Source organism: Crinia signifera, chromosome 11 (assembly GCF_055691185.1).
Source record: "Crinia signifera chromosome 11, ASM5569118v1, whole genome shotgun sequence".
NCBI lineage: Eukaryota > Metazoa > Chordata > Amphibia > Anura > Myobatrachidae > Crinia > Crinia signifera.
In genome coordinates this window covers 19,782,110-19,796,208 of record NC_139227.1, presented here as the reverse complement: position 1 = coordinate 19,796,208, position 14,099 = coordinate 19,782,110, and the positions used below count along the sequence as shown (strand labels likewise).

General features: G+C 44.9%; 1 protein-coding gene across 4 annotated transcripts in view; it reads left to right on the top strand.

Annotated features, from left to right (window-relative positions):
• The first annotated feature begins 3,039 nt into the window (after positions 1 to 3,039).
• Positions 3,040 to 14,099, top strand: part of CYLD (CYLD lysine 63 deubiquitinase) — an 83,454-nt gene continuing 72,394 nt past the window's right edge. For 3 of the 4 annotated variants that reach the window (XM_083165235.1, XM_083165236.1, XM_083165233.1), the window contains exons 1-2: positions 3,057 to 3,213; positions 3,301 to 3,395. The gene's annotated coding sequence lies outside the window, so the exon portion shown is untranslated. Of the gene's footprint in view, positions 3,214 to 3,300; positions 3,396 to 14,099 lie in introns of all 4 variants that reach the window. The other variant, XM_083165234.1, reaches the window with a different exon arrangement.

Below are 14,099 nucleotides of genomic sequence, written 5' to 3'. Positions count from 1 at the left end.
CATCTTCATCAGGAGCTGTAATGATGGATCAGGCTTTCGAATAGGCTCTTGGTTGGGGCCAATCAAATGGTGGTGCTCAACGCGTTTCGACGTGCTAACACATCTTTATCAGGAGCTGTAATGATGGATCAGGCTTTCGTATAGGCTCTTGGTTGGGGCCAATCAAATGGTGGGGCTCAACGCGTTTCGACGTGCTAACACGTCTTCATCAGGAGCTTTTAATACCTTTCTTGGTTATATTGCAAATGGAATTGAGGATAAAATGTGCCTTTTTGCAGATGACACAAAGGTATGCAACAGGTTAGACACACCGGGGGGGGGGGGGAGAGTTGCGGTAAAACAAATGATTGATGATCTAGGTAGATTAGAGGAATGGTCAAGAGCATGACAACTACAGTTTAATGCCAAAAAATGAAAAATCATGCAATTGGGTCTCAAAAATCCAAAGACTAAATATAGTATAAATGGCACTATAATGAAAACTACTGATGAAGAGAGGGATCTAGGTGTCACTATTCCAGGGGACTTAAAGGCAGGTAGGCAATGTAACAAAGCAATGCATTGGTACGACCACATCTAGAGTATTGTGTTCAGTTCTGGAGGCCATATCTCCAGAAGGATATAAATACATTAGAGACTAGGGCAACTAAAAATGGTGCATGGCCTACATCACAAGACATACCTGGAAAGACTAAAAGATCTTAATATGTATAGTTTAGAGCAGAGAATGGAAAAGTGGGACATGATAGAAACTTTCAAATATATCAGTGGTTTTAATGGGTTTTAACAAGGTACAGGTGGGAGACATTCTTCACAGGAAAAGGAGCAACAGAACACGAGGACATGCACTGAAACTAGAGGGAGGAAGATTCAGGGGAAATCTGAGGAAGAATTACTTCACAGAAGGAGTAGTGGATAAGTGGAATAGCCTACCATCAGAGGTGGTAGAGGCAAATACAGTAGAACAATTTAAACATGCTTGGGATAGGCATATTGATATCCTTACAAAAAAATAAGGAGCAAATATGGTTTGAGGTAACATGTTTAAAAAAGGGGCAGACTAGATGGGCCAAGTGGTTCTTATCTGCCGTCAAATTCTATGTTTCTATGTAACTGTATATGGAAGTCGGTGGCAGTCTAGTGGCCTCCAGACCTTTAAGCTGCTGTGACAAACCACAAAACTACACATTTCAAATAATATCCCTCCTCCCCCCACTAAAACTGAGCACAGGCCACAAATCTCCATCAAGCAGACAAACAACGTATTACCATAATCTGCCAACTATCCACTCTTGCAGTGGAACCCAGAAATACCCCAGACATTGTTAAATCCTCAGATGGCACCCACTTTTTCCCGTTAACAGTTGGGTGCCTGCCTTAGATAAATATTTGCAGCGTCAAGTACTCTGCTCCGTGAACTGGTAAAGTTTGTGTGGGATACAGGAGGACGAGACCACAGGTGCACCGGCTTTCAGAAATCTTCCCTGTGGGGTCCATGGCCAATCCGACCCTGTACACACATAACATGTATGTTTACATGTGTTAACCCCCACCAATGCAATGTGTGGTTGGGGCTGAAAATCAGCAGCCGCCACTGATCATTTATACAGCTCAACTAAAAATAAATCAAACAAAACCATAAAATGATATAGCAGACATTAATTAACATGACAGAAATGAGAGGCCTGGACTGCATTCATTCACATACTGTACCGCCCAACATGCCCCTCTCCAGGAGGGACACAATGCTCTGTTCCTGGACTTCCCTCTTCATGTGTGATTGCCATCACCTGTGTGTAAGCACCTTTCTTATCCATTAACTTGTTTAAAACAGGTGATGGCAATCACTCATGAAGAGGGAAGTCCAGGAACAGAGCATTGTGTCACTCCAGAAATGGGTCATGATGGGAGGTATGCACACCACATGGGCCTGATTCAGGACTGCTCGTTAGGCAATGTATATTCATGCAGGTAACGAGCAGGTAACCATGAACTGGTCGCTCACCATGGAATTATTTTTCCTCCCTTCGTCAATAAAAGTCTATACTTAATTTTATCACAGAGATGGCATAAATGGGGGCGGGCACTGACATCATGTGACATCAGCTACCCACTCCAAGCAGCCATGGACATGAGTGTGCTCGCATGTGTCCGCCCAGCGTTTCCTTGGACACGCCCATAAAACGCTGGGCAAACCCTACCCCCCATCATTGGTAGAGTGTGAAACTTGCCGGAGTGGTTCGCTCTGGGGGCTTGCTATACATATACTATATATTCACCTGGTCCTGATGGTGGTCCCACATGTGCAAATCACCACCATCAGGACCAGGTGAATTCGGACCTGAATCGCCCCCATGCTTACCAATCTTAAGGTGGCCATACATCTACAGATCGATTGTCAGATCTGGCTGGTTGGAACAAAATCCTGGTAATGGATGAGAGCGAATGACAGTTGACCATTTGCTTTGAAATGCTGGAAAACTGCCAAAAACAGTCATTCAGATATTACCAGGTTTTTGCTCCAACCAGCCCAATCTGACAATCCATCTGTAGATGTATGGGGCCCAATACAGCCATAGTAAGCACAGCATGTATCTCTTACCTATCATCCGCATGACTAATTATAGCTGCAGAACATGAAGATAACACCACAGCATATACAGAAGCCATGATAATAAAAACAGCACAATCACATACGCATAGTCAGCGTAGCGGTTGTATTGCACTATGATGCCCAACAGCGTCAGGACTCAGGTCAGCGTCAGTCTATGCCGCTGCTTCACATACTACGTCTGCTAGTTACTGTCAGACACTAGCTGCTGACACTATGACTGCCACCTCTCTACACCAATCAGCACGCAACGTAATTCTATGATGACTAATCAGCGAGCACCAACATGCTCTCTCTCGTCCCCGCCACGCCCACCTCTGCGACGCTACCAAACTTGCAGCCGGGCTGGAAATTCCCTTCAGGGCGGGGCGTTAAGGACAGACGTCTCCGCTAGCCAATCGAAAGCACGTATTGGTCACAGTGGGCGGTGTTGTATGGTGACCGTGGCCGTTTCCCACGCGTGTGGGCGTGACGGGGGTGGGGCACGTTTCACCATCGGGTTCGGTTGTGCCTGAGAGACCTGTAGTGTTGTAAATATGAGGTAGTTGTTTATTTATAGTAACAGGATATTTATTAATGCAAAGACGCATTATATCCCCGAGGTGAGTGCTGGGGGGAGAGTGCTGCCTGGGGCCTATTCACCGGGGACCTATACAGTTATACAGTGTGTGCATGTCTTTATTTTACAGCACTCATCCTATATCTGTACATACATATATATGGAGACTTCTGCAGAGCCTGTTCCTGCGAGGAGAGATCATGATGTCGGGATGACCTCTATCAGGTGAGATCTTACAGCCCTGTCATGTAAATATATATATATATGGTTGTGTCATTTGTGCCTGAAGGGAGTGTTCAGGGCATAAAAATCCCATTTTGTTACCAGGACTGGTCCACGGTGTACCTCCCCCCAGTACATGTGTGCCTGCATGATGTATAATACAGTATATCAGTACTTCTTTGGATGATTACTATTGATAGGGGCCTCTGGATGCCACATTTGGAAAATGTTATATCTGTATGAGGGGTACGGGGTGGTTGTTTTTGCATGCCCGCAGCTCCTGGCTACAGTGGGGGAGCTTTTCATTTGTATGTGCGAATCCTGCAGGTGGTCATTATTTCTGCTTGCACCTTACTGAGGAGAACAGCGATCCACCCAAATTGGCGCTTCCTCAACCTTTACGCGTCTAAACCCGTTGCATTTGGGCATGATAAGTAATGATGCCCGCAGCACAGCTGAATATATCCCGTTGGGTGCCCATGGGACTATGTAAAAACCGGACCGGACTAGACTCCGGACCGCCGAACAGGACATCAAAATCTGCATTCCGGAGCTTATAGGTCCGGGGGGTGTCCTGTTTTGGGGTGTCTTGTCCAGGGGGGTCCCTGTGATAGCTATCATCAGGGACATGGGGAAGGGGAGATTACAGCCTCCCCCTGTGGTCCGGACTGTCCGGTTTTTGCTACATGCCCGGACCATACAGGGAGACTTTATTCTACCCTCCTCCTCTACCTGGTGACAGGTGTCACAGGCAGCCCCCCAGGACAGGACACCCCCGGACAGGACACCCCCCGGGCCGGACGTTACAAGCTCCAAAATGCAGAGTTTGATGTCTGGTCCGGCGGTCCGGGGGTTTTGTCCTGGTCCGGTTTTTACCCATACCCGGTGCCCATTACTTAAACACTTCCAAAAACAATATTCTACAATGTGTATACTTCTGAAATACCTAACGCTATATGGTATCACAATTATAGTTGTGTTGTTAGATGCAGGTATTCTTATAGTCCTTTATTTATATGGCCACACAAGGGATCTGACATGCCCATTTACAGAGTACATAAATAAGCAAAACAGTGACTTACAGTTAAATACAATAGAGAACAAGTACAGGGTACCAGTGGTGGATTTCCCATTAGGCACAAGAAGCAAGTGCTTATGGGTGACATTTGTTGGGGTGAAGGCTGCTCCTCATACTCATTTGCCTGATCAGACCACATATCTCTCAGTTTACACACCCAGCTTAGGCGTTATGTACAGTTTTGTTTTATGAAACATTAGAGAAAGTACCCAGCGTTGTTTAAGTTATTAAAGTTATCAATGAGTTGGATGTACTGAGGTGGCCACCAAATGTCTTTTTTTTTTATGGTAGTGTCGCCAGTAGCCCTAATCCCTAGTTTACGGTGTAGTTCAGGCATGTCCAAACTATGGCCCTCCAGCTGTTGTGAAACTACTAATCCCATCATGCCTTGCCACAGTTTTGCTATTAAGGAAATGCTAAACCTATGGCAAGGCATGCTGGGATGTATAGTTTCACTCGGTGCAGTGAATAAATTAACTACTGAGCTTACGTAGGAAATCTGGGCGCCCTGCTAGGAAACAAGTACTGTAGTTTGGATATAATGTCCTGTTGTTGCAAGATCAGCAAGCCCTGAATACAATGTTTTTTTCTTAAGGAACTTGCTGTTGATCTCTTCCATACTCTCTCTAGTTAAAGGGTTCTTTCATAGGTTGAGCATATATAGTGTAATACCAAATGCGAACCAGTCCACACCTGCACCGAAAGATGCACCATATACAGATGGGGCTTGTCCCTTCTAACGCCAGCCCCGCCATCCCCGCCAGGGGGCGCGCATGCACGAGACGCTAGTGCGCCCCCTGGCAACTGGAGCCTGCTTCCGGTCCCCGCCATTGCCGCTGGTATCCCTCTAGCCGCCCCGAGCACCCCCTAACCCTTTACAAGACAAGTGACAGATAATACGAGGCGCAATGCTGCCTCGATTCACAATCCCCAGAAGTTACACCCTAACTTCACAAACCATACACTACAACAACATTAGGGAAATGGAAAAGTGGCGCAGTGAGATACTTGGTGTTCTTTTAGTGTTACAGGTTCCTCCTTGAATTTGACTGGAGTTATTCTTGCATAGGAGTGGATGACCGGATCAGCAAGTGTTCAGTAAAAAGAACATAGACAATAAATAATTAGAATTTATATAAAGGATTTCACTTAATGTAGACCAAATATTGTGGTGGGAAGGATTTCTAGATTCCGTATGCGTACCAAGACTCACGTTATTGTATGATGGTGTTCCTCTCATAAAGGTATCTTTGGTACGTCCTTTGAAGGGCTTACGGATTTTTCGATGGGAATCCTTCTTCCTCACCCGTGCTCAAATAGAAAGTAGAAGGTGTCTTAGATTCTAATATATTCTAAACAATTTGTTTTAAACTGTTAGGTGAGTAGGTGGGGAGGCTGGGCAAAGATAATGAACCCTTGGCAGCGTACCTCACTTACGTGATTAAAGTGAGGGAGAACACATGTAAAGGTATCTTTACTTTTGAAGAAAAAAGGGCGTACCCCTACTCACGATGTGATTAGGTGGTTTCAAGCCTGTAAAGGTTTCTTTACGTGGGTTTTCTCCCTGGTGCAGTAAGTTACGTGGCTGTGTGAATCCAGTGTGCACTGGTTTTGAAGGATTAGACGTTTTCCCTCAAGTACTCGGAATAAAGAAAGAAAAGTGTCTAAGGTTCTAATAAACTTTAAGACATATATTCTGTGACATTAAGTGAGTAAGTGGGGAGGCTGAATGGAGATGGTAAGCTCTTGACAGCGTACCTCACTTACGTGTTGAAAGTGAGGGAGAACACATGTAAAGGTTTCTTTACTGATTTAGAAAGAAGGGCGTACCCTTACTCACGGAGTGGTCAGGAGGTTTCAAACCTATAAAGGTTTCTTTACATGGGTCTCTCCCTGGTGCATTAGACTTTGTGACTTTGCAGATCCGGTGTGCATCAATTTAAACCAGAAGGTTCCCCGGTGTAGTTTTCATAAAATAAAGATTTTTCAAAAATGTGATTCAATATATAAGGGTCTCTGTAAGTACTATTTATTGGGTCAGAACTGTAATGGCGTACCTTACTCACCCCTTATTATGGGGGAAACACGCATATAGCGGTTTCTTTTCCAAAGTGCTTGTGGTTGGAGTGTAGAAAGGCCAAAAATGGAGCCGGGAAGCCGATGTTTAAAAATTTCACAGTATATTTTTAATCCAAAAAAATTTGTCCCATACAATAGATTTTGTGGGCCAAACCACATAAATCCGAAATCCAGTAACAAAGATCAATTTACAAAACAGAACCATAAAAAGTTAAAAAGCAGAATAAAATCCATACGTACATCCAAAAGGTTTCTATGTGGCTGTTCACTCTCCTCCGGCAGGATCTACGCGTTTCGGTCTCTGTGACCTTTATCAAGATATGCCAGAGTGGAGTGAAGAGCCACTATTTATGTAATGAACAGCCAATAAGAGGGAAACAGGAAGTGACATCATCGTTTCTTGTACTGTCCCTCTTTAATTATATTTGTATATAAATTCATATATTATATATTTTGACATACGTGACATAATAAAATTCCATCAACATTCCAAAATTAATCTTGTTTAAAATCCATATGCAGTCCATAAAACGTATTATTCCGTCCCTAACCCTGCCCGTCTCCCTGAAGCGGAGACGTACAGGGACACGCAGCGTCCCCGCCGAGGGACTGGGACGCGCGTGCATGTGCGACGCATGCGGGTCCCAGTTCAGTGTAGCCCCTGTCTGCCGGCGGTCGCCAGTGGGGAGGGTCTGGCGAGCCCCGGCCAAGGATGGCAGGGGCTACATCTGCATAATACCTGGAGCCATATAGCCGTATTTCCCAGCAATTAGACCATGGCTGTCTACTTGACCCTCTCCTTCAGGGAGAAAATGCTCTGGCAATCATACATTACCAGGGAAGTCCAGGAACAGAGCATTGTCTCCCTGAAGGAGAGGGTCAACCATGAATTAGACTGCCATTGTTTTTTTTCATTTACATTTACCAGGGCCAGGCTAAAGTCTGTGATCTTTACATGTCTGCGAGTGGTCAGCAAAATGTTCTGTGGTTATTGGTCTCCGTGGATTATTCCACTGGAATACATGAACTGCAATCCACGGACCAGTTCTGCTGCAATAAATGTTATCGTTGATGGGTCCAGCATGTGCTTTAACCCAAAACTCAAGAGGTCCCCTCCTCCAGCCAGTTCCAATACATAGTAAAGATATGGAAGGCTGCATATCCATGGGTCAGGAAAGGACTCTCATGTGCCAACTGAAGCACCCAACACTCGGCCAAAACCTGCGCACGTTTCAGTAATTCTCTCTTTGCGCGTTCAGTCATTGCTCTCTTCTTTAGAGTCTTAATGGCCACTCTTTCCTTACGGACAGCATCTGTGGCCAGCATCACTTTGCCATAACCTCCCTCTCCAAGTAGCGAGTGGAAAGTAAAGGTTCCCACTGTTAAGGGGACAGTGACGCTCTCTTCTGCAATTGCTGACCTGGTGGGACGTCTGGTTCTCCCCTGCCAGCTGCAGTCATATGTTTACTCTTTTTTTCTCTTTTCAGCAATTCTGTGCCAGTGGGCCTTATTCTAGTTCACTCTTTCTGACATTCCTTCTTAGATGGAGAAAACCATGTGCACTGCAGGGGGGGGGGGGGGGGGGGGCAGATGTAACTTGTGCAGAGAGAATTAGATTTGGGTGAGTTATTTTGTTTCTGTGCAGGGTAAGTACTGGCTGCTTTATTTTTACACTGCAATTTAGATCTCGCTTTGAAGTATAAGCCCACCCAAATCTAATTCTCTCTGCACAAGTTACATCTGCCCCACCTGCAGTGCACATGGTTTTGTCCATCTAAGAAAGATTTTGTCAGAAAGAGTGAACTAGAATAAGGCCCAGTGTCTCAGTATAGATGCTTTGTGTGACTTCTTTTAACACATCTTTTCCCCTGGCTAGTTGCTTTGGCCTGCCCAGTGGCTGCATCCTTTCCCTGGATCTTCAGCAATGGTCATGTTTCACCTGTGTGTCACTAAATGTGGCCATCTGTGGTTTTCTAGTTTTATCTAAGTAACGTAGCTACTAGTAGGATCATTACTCACCTACAGTAATAAATAATAATGCAGTGGGGCTCAGCAGGGCAGTGATGCTGCAGAGCAGACCAATTAGAAGTCACAAGCTTGCAGCCTCTTATTGGTCCTCTTCAATAAGAGCCCATAATGGGGCAGCACGGACGGTGTAATGGTTAGCATTACTGCCTCACAGCACTGAGGTCATGGGTTCTATACCCACCATGTGTTATATATACGGGGCAGTACGGATGGTGTAATGGTTATATTACTGCCTCACAGCGCTGAGGTCATGGGTTCTATTCCCACCATGTGTTATATATACGGGGCAGTATGGACGGTGTAATGGTTACATTACTGCCTCACAGCACTGAGGTCATGGGTTCTATCCCCACCATGTGTTATTTATACAGGGCAGTACGGATGGTGTAATGGTTACATTACTGCCTCACAGCACTGAGGTCATGGGTTCTATCCCCACCATGTGTTATATATACAGGGCAGTACGGATGGTGTAATGGTTACATTACTGCCTCACAGTGCTGAGGTCATGGGTTCTATCCCCACCATAGCTCTAACTGTGCGGAGTTTGTATATTCTCCCCATACTTGTGTGGGTTTACTCCGGGTACTCCGGTTTCCTCCCACAATCCAAAAATATACTGGTAGGCTAATTGGCTTCCAACAAAATTAACCCTAGAATAAATGTGTGTGCGTGTATATGTGGTAGGGAAAATAGTTTGTAAGCTCCACTGGGGCAGGGACTGATGCGAATGTTCATATATTCTCTATAAAGCGCTGCGGAATATGTGTGCGCTGTATAAGAAACTTTTAATAATAAATATTAGAATGGTGGTAGGTAGTCCTAGAAATGACATCCGTAAGTGCAGCTGTAAGTACTATGACAGTACATGAAGCAGGCTGCTGTGGACGATGTTCAACGTGGATCCGATTTTTCTAAAGGTTTTGACAAGAAACACTGTTCTCACTATGCTTGTTTGTTACATCATCATTTCCTAGCTCTGCAATAACCCCCAGTGTGATATACAGCAGCTCATTTCCCTACAAATGCAGTGCAAGCTATTTCACTTGGACAATATATTAATGCAGCGCTTCCCAAACTGTGTGCCATGGCACCCTTGGGTGCCTGGATGGACTTGCAGGGGTGCTCATGACCATTTGAAATTATTTATAACCAGAGCCGGCCCTAGGCATAGGCAAACTAGGCAAATGCCTAAGGCGCATGGAATGCCTACGGGCACCAGCAGCTTCTGCTGATTAAAATGTTATGCAGCATGCCTATATTCTGTGTGTGAGTGAGGCTGTATCTGCATATGAAATAGTGTATTCATGGAAATCACTGTAACATAGCATTCCATATGCAGGTACAGCCACATGTTGCACACAGAATATAGGCATGCTGCATATCATTTTAATCAGCAGAAGCTCCTTGTGGTCACATAACAATTCAAATAAGCAGAATTGTCAGCAAAAAAAGGCACCCAACGTTAGCAGAACTTGGCAGGAGCTGCATGGCCTATTGAGGCAAGATGTATGAGGAAACATCTGTATCCAAGCATAGGCAGAGGTCACAGTGTTAGCAGCTGTGCGAGTGCTGTCTGCGGGTGGGTTGGTTGTGCAATAGTGTTCGGCATATGTGTAAGGGGCATTATGTGTGTCATGTATAAGGGCATTAATAATGTGCGACATATGTGTAACAGGCATTATGTGTGTCATGTGTATAAGGGCATTAATAATGTGCAACATATGTGTAATGGGCATTATGTGTGTCATGTGTATAAGGGCATTAATAATGTGCAACATATGTGTAAGGGGCATTATGTGTGTCATTATGTGTATGAAGGGCATTAATAAAGGTTGGCATAATGTGAAAGGGGCATTATGTTTATAAGGACATTAATAATGTATGTCATGTGTAAGGGGCATTACTGTGTGGTATTATCAGGGGTGCCAAGAGAAAGGGGTAGGGGGTACAAATTACCCAGGCCAAAGTCTGATGGTGTCCAGTGGGGGCCCCGGGCCCCCTCCCCTTAAGTGACAGCAGCAGCAGCTGCAGCTCTTCTCCTCTACCCAGCACACACTGCTTTGTGCTGGGTTGCAGTGTGGCCATGGAGGTGCTTAAAATACAATATTTTCTCTGGATTTTTTTCTAAGGGTATAATGTGAATAATGTGAGGAGTAATGTATATAAGGTAAAGTGGTACTACTGTGTGATAACTATGTGAATAAGGGACACCATCGCATGATATAATGTGAATAAAGTTGCTCTACTGTGTGGCATAATTTGAATTGGGGGTACTATTGTGTGGCCATGCCCCTTCCCAGCAAGAACACACCCCTGTTTGGGCTGCGCACCGAATGTGTGCACTTTCTATTTAAAATATTATAGGTAGGAGCACCAAAATGATGACTGCTATGATGAGGGTTGATGGTGCTGGGAAAGGCGAGCAGGGTCAGAGGTGGAACTAGTGGCGGTGCTAATGGGCACCAGCCAAAATCTTGCCTAGGGTGTCATTTAGGACAGGGCCGGCTCTGGTTATGACCAAAATAATGGACAAATTGTAGACAAACAGAAGTGAATCTTGTGCAATACTTTATAACTGACCCTAAGGATGAAATATAAACACAATTTACTTAATTTAATTTTTTTTTTTTTTTTTATGATTTTATCAATGAGAAACTTTTGGGCTAGGGGGTACCGTGATACTCAGGGGTGTGGTAACTCAGAAAAGTTTGGGAACCACTGTGTTAATGCAAGAATTACTATTAACCCCTTCGGTGGTAATTCCCTGGAAATTTTCCTGGCTATGTTTCAGTGCTAACACTGGCATTCCTGGCAAAATTCCGGGATTGCCCCTGTTTCCCCCTTCTTTGCGCTGGGCAGCACCGCTGAGCGTTGAGATGAGCTCAGCTTCAGCCGCTGCCGGAGCCCGGCTCCTCCCTCCTAGCTGTGTGCCGTGTGACCTTACTAACGTCACGCCGCACACAGCCGGATTGCCGGGAGCAGGGCCCGGCAGCGGCTGATCTAGTGCACAGCAGCGCTGCCCGGCCCTGGGACACTCAACGGTGGTTTGTTTTTAGGGAGTGCTCCTTGGAAGAAAAAAAAAAAACCCACCACTGAAGGGGTTAATACCATTCCTTCCATCAGGAATATTTTAATCTTCCTCCATGCCCAAGTGGATGGTATGGTATGAAAAACTTTTAAAAACCTTTGGCATGTCGACCTTTTATAGGTGTGGACCTATGGCTTGTCGACGGAAGGGTGTCGACCCAATGTTTGTCAACCAAATATAAGTTTACCCAACAACCGTATCCCCCATTTACACATTATAGAATCTGTGGCTTTGTCTGGTGTATAGAGTTTCCCCCATAGTAACCACAGCTGTTTTCATTCTGCTGACACTTCTGCAAATTGTAATATACATAATGAAAGATGAAATCCTCATGTGCACGTGTCCAACTGTGAATAAAGCACTATTCTATTGCACCTGTCACCAGGAATGCTAGGTATTCAGTGACTGGTATATACAACTGCTTTATCCTCATGATTAATTGCTGTTGTTCTACAAGGTTTATTTTGTTATAAGGTTTTATTCTTTTACTTACTGTTCAGTCAGTCTCCTACTTTTCCCTAAGGATTATATGTGATGTAGCAGGAAGGTGACACATTAAGCAGCATTCTAGTAGTCTATATAATAAAGAGGTTGGGAATGGGAGTTCAACTGTGCGGTACCTGTGCTGCTGTTGTAACATTAAACATTCCAGTAAGTGCTACAGTATGGTTCAGTTCTAAATGCCCCCATACACCATACCTGCCGACATTTGCAAAAAAAACCCGGAGAGGAGTGAAAGGGGGCGGGATGAGGCTGACATCACCAAGCCCCACCCCCATGACAGACAGCTGCATAAATTTTTGGGTCCTTGGATGGTGCTAAAATGACGCGAAATTATGCGAATCGCGTCATCTTAGCCCCTCCCCATGGACCCGCAAAATTTGTAGTTTTATACTGCGGGGAAGGGGGGAACGGGCTGTGGAGAAGATGTGGGAGACTTGCTCCCCTTCCCGGGGGGCCGGGAGGTGGACCCGATTTGCGGGACCCTCCCAGCCATTCCGGGAGTGTAGGCAAGTATGCCATACACAGGTCTGATTTTATCTGTTTTCCTTGGATTCCGATGGATCGGATGAAAACTGGCCAAATGGGATGTGTTTTTGGCATCTCATCCGATGCGCTGCCCTGTGCGGGATCATTGGCGGTATTCATCCGATTTTGATGGATTGTGCTAACGGATTGTGCGTGTTTTGACATCCGATCGGATGCATGTCCCCGTGCGCATCGGATCCAGATATCGTACAGTATGTGTTGCACATATGATCTCTAGATTCCGCTACCTCCCGGCGGAAGGGAACGGGGTTGCATGCGATACATCGCATGTGAAAAGACCGCATGCGATGTTTCAAGTGGAATCGGTTGGACATACACACGGCCACACCTTCACGGGTCCCAGCACCAACATACTCACTGGTGAAATTGTGTCACCCTCCTATCCACGTTCCCAATAATACGATGTTTCGCTACTGTGCGTCAGTGAGATGATACAAGACGCGCTTAGATAAAATCCTTTCCGTTCGCTACACATATATACTTTATCTCTATAAAAGTACAGTACAAAGTAACTTAACATATGAATACATCTGTCGTTGTGTTTTTCACTTCTCTATTTTTGGTTTTGTGGCTAACGGTTCTACAGGAAATGTTTGAAAGCATTGATTGTAAATATTATGTTCCTACACAAGATTGTGGAAGAGAAGCGTAATTGTTTCTCCCAATTCCATACCCGCCTACATACATTGGTATATTTGGAAACCTAGAATAGATTTTCTCATTGCTCACAAGACATTTAACCCTACATTCTTTCCCCCCTGTGTCGCATGGTGACTCTTCCACGGCATCTTCTGTTGTGTATTAAATGCTTAACCTTTCTCTGGCTGTATCTTTTCATACCTGCTTCTTCCAAGACTCTCCCTATACGCAGAACTTTTCTGTGTTCTCCTGACAAAACCTAAGGGGGTGGTCATCCGTTTTACGTACCGTACTAACCTTACGCCCCCCCACATGGCTCGTTTGTGCCACCACACTTTTTGTAAATTACAGCTCATTGATGCCAATGCCGGCAGCCTGCAGACAGAGGAGCGTTGGCAATGAGAACTAAGGATTCTAGCAGAATATGTAAATAGTGAATGCGGCTCCCGAGACACTGGAAGCAGTGACTGGTCTGGTAAGGTACCAGACTTTTTACAGATATATATATATTTTATAGCTGGAATGTCACAGACTTGTGTTGACCGATTTCTTTCCATCATTGTGTGCCTGTATAATATGCGGAAAGTGGGATGTTGCTATGGGTAACCAATCAGATGCTTTTTATTATTTTCTAGAGGGTGCTAATTAAAGAAGAAGCAGATTCTGGTTAGTTTCCCATAGCAACATCCCATGTGAAATAGAACCATCTTAGTACATTTCCCCAGAGAGTCACTATAGACTC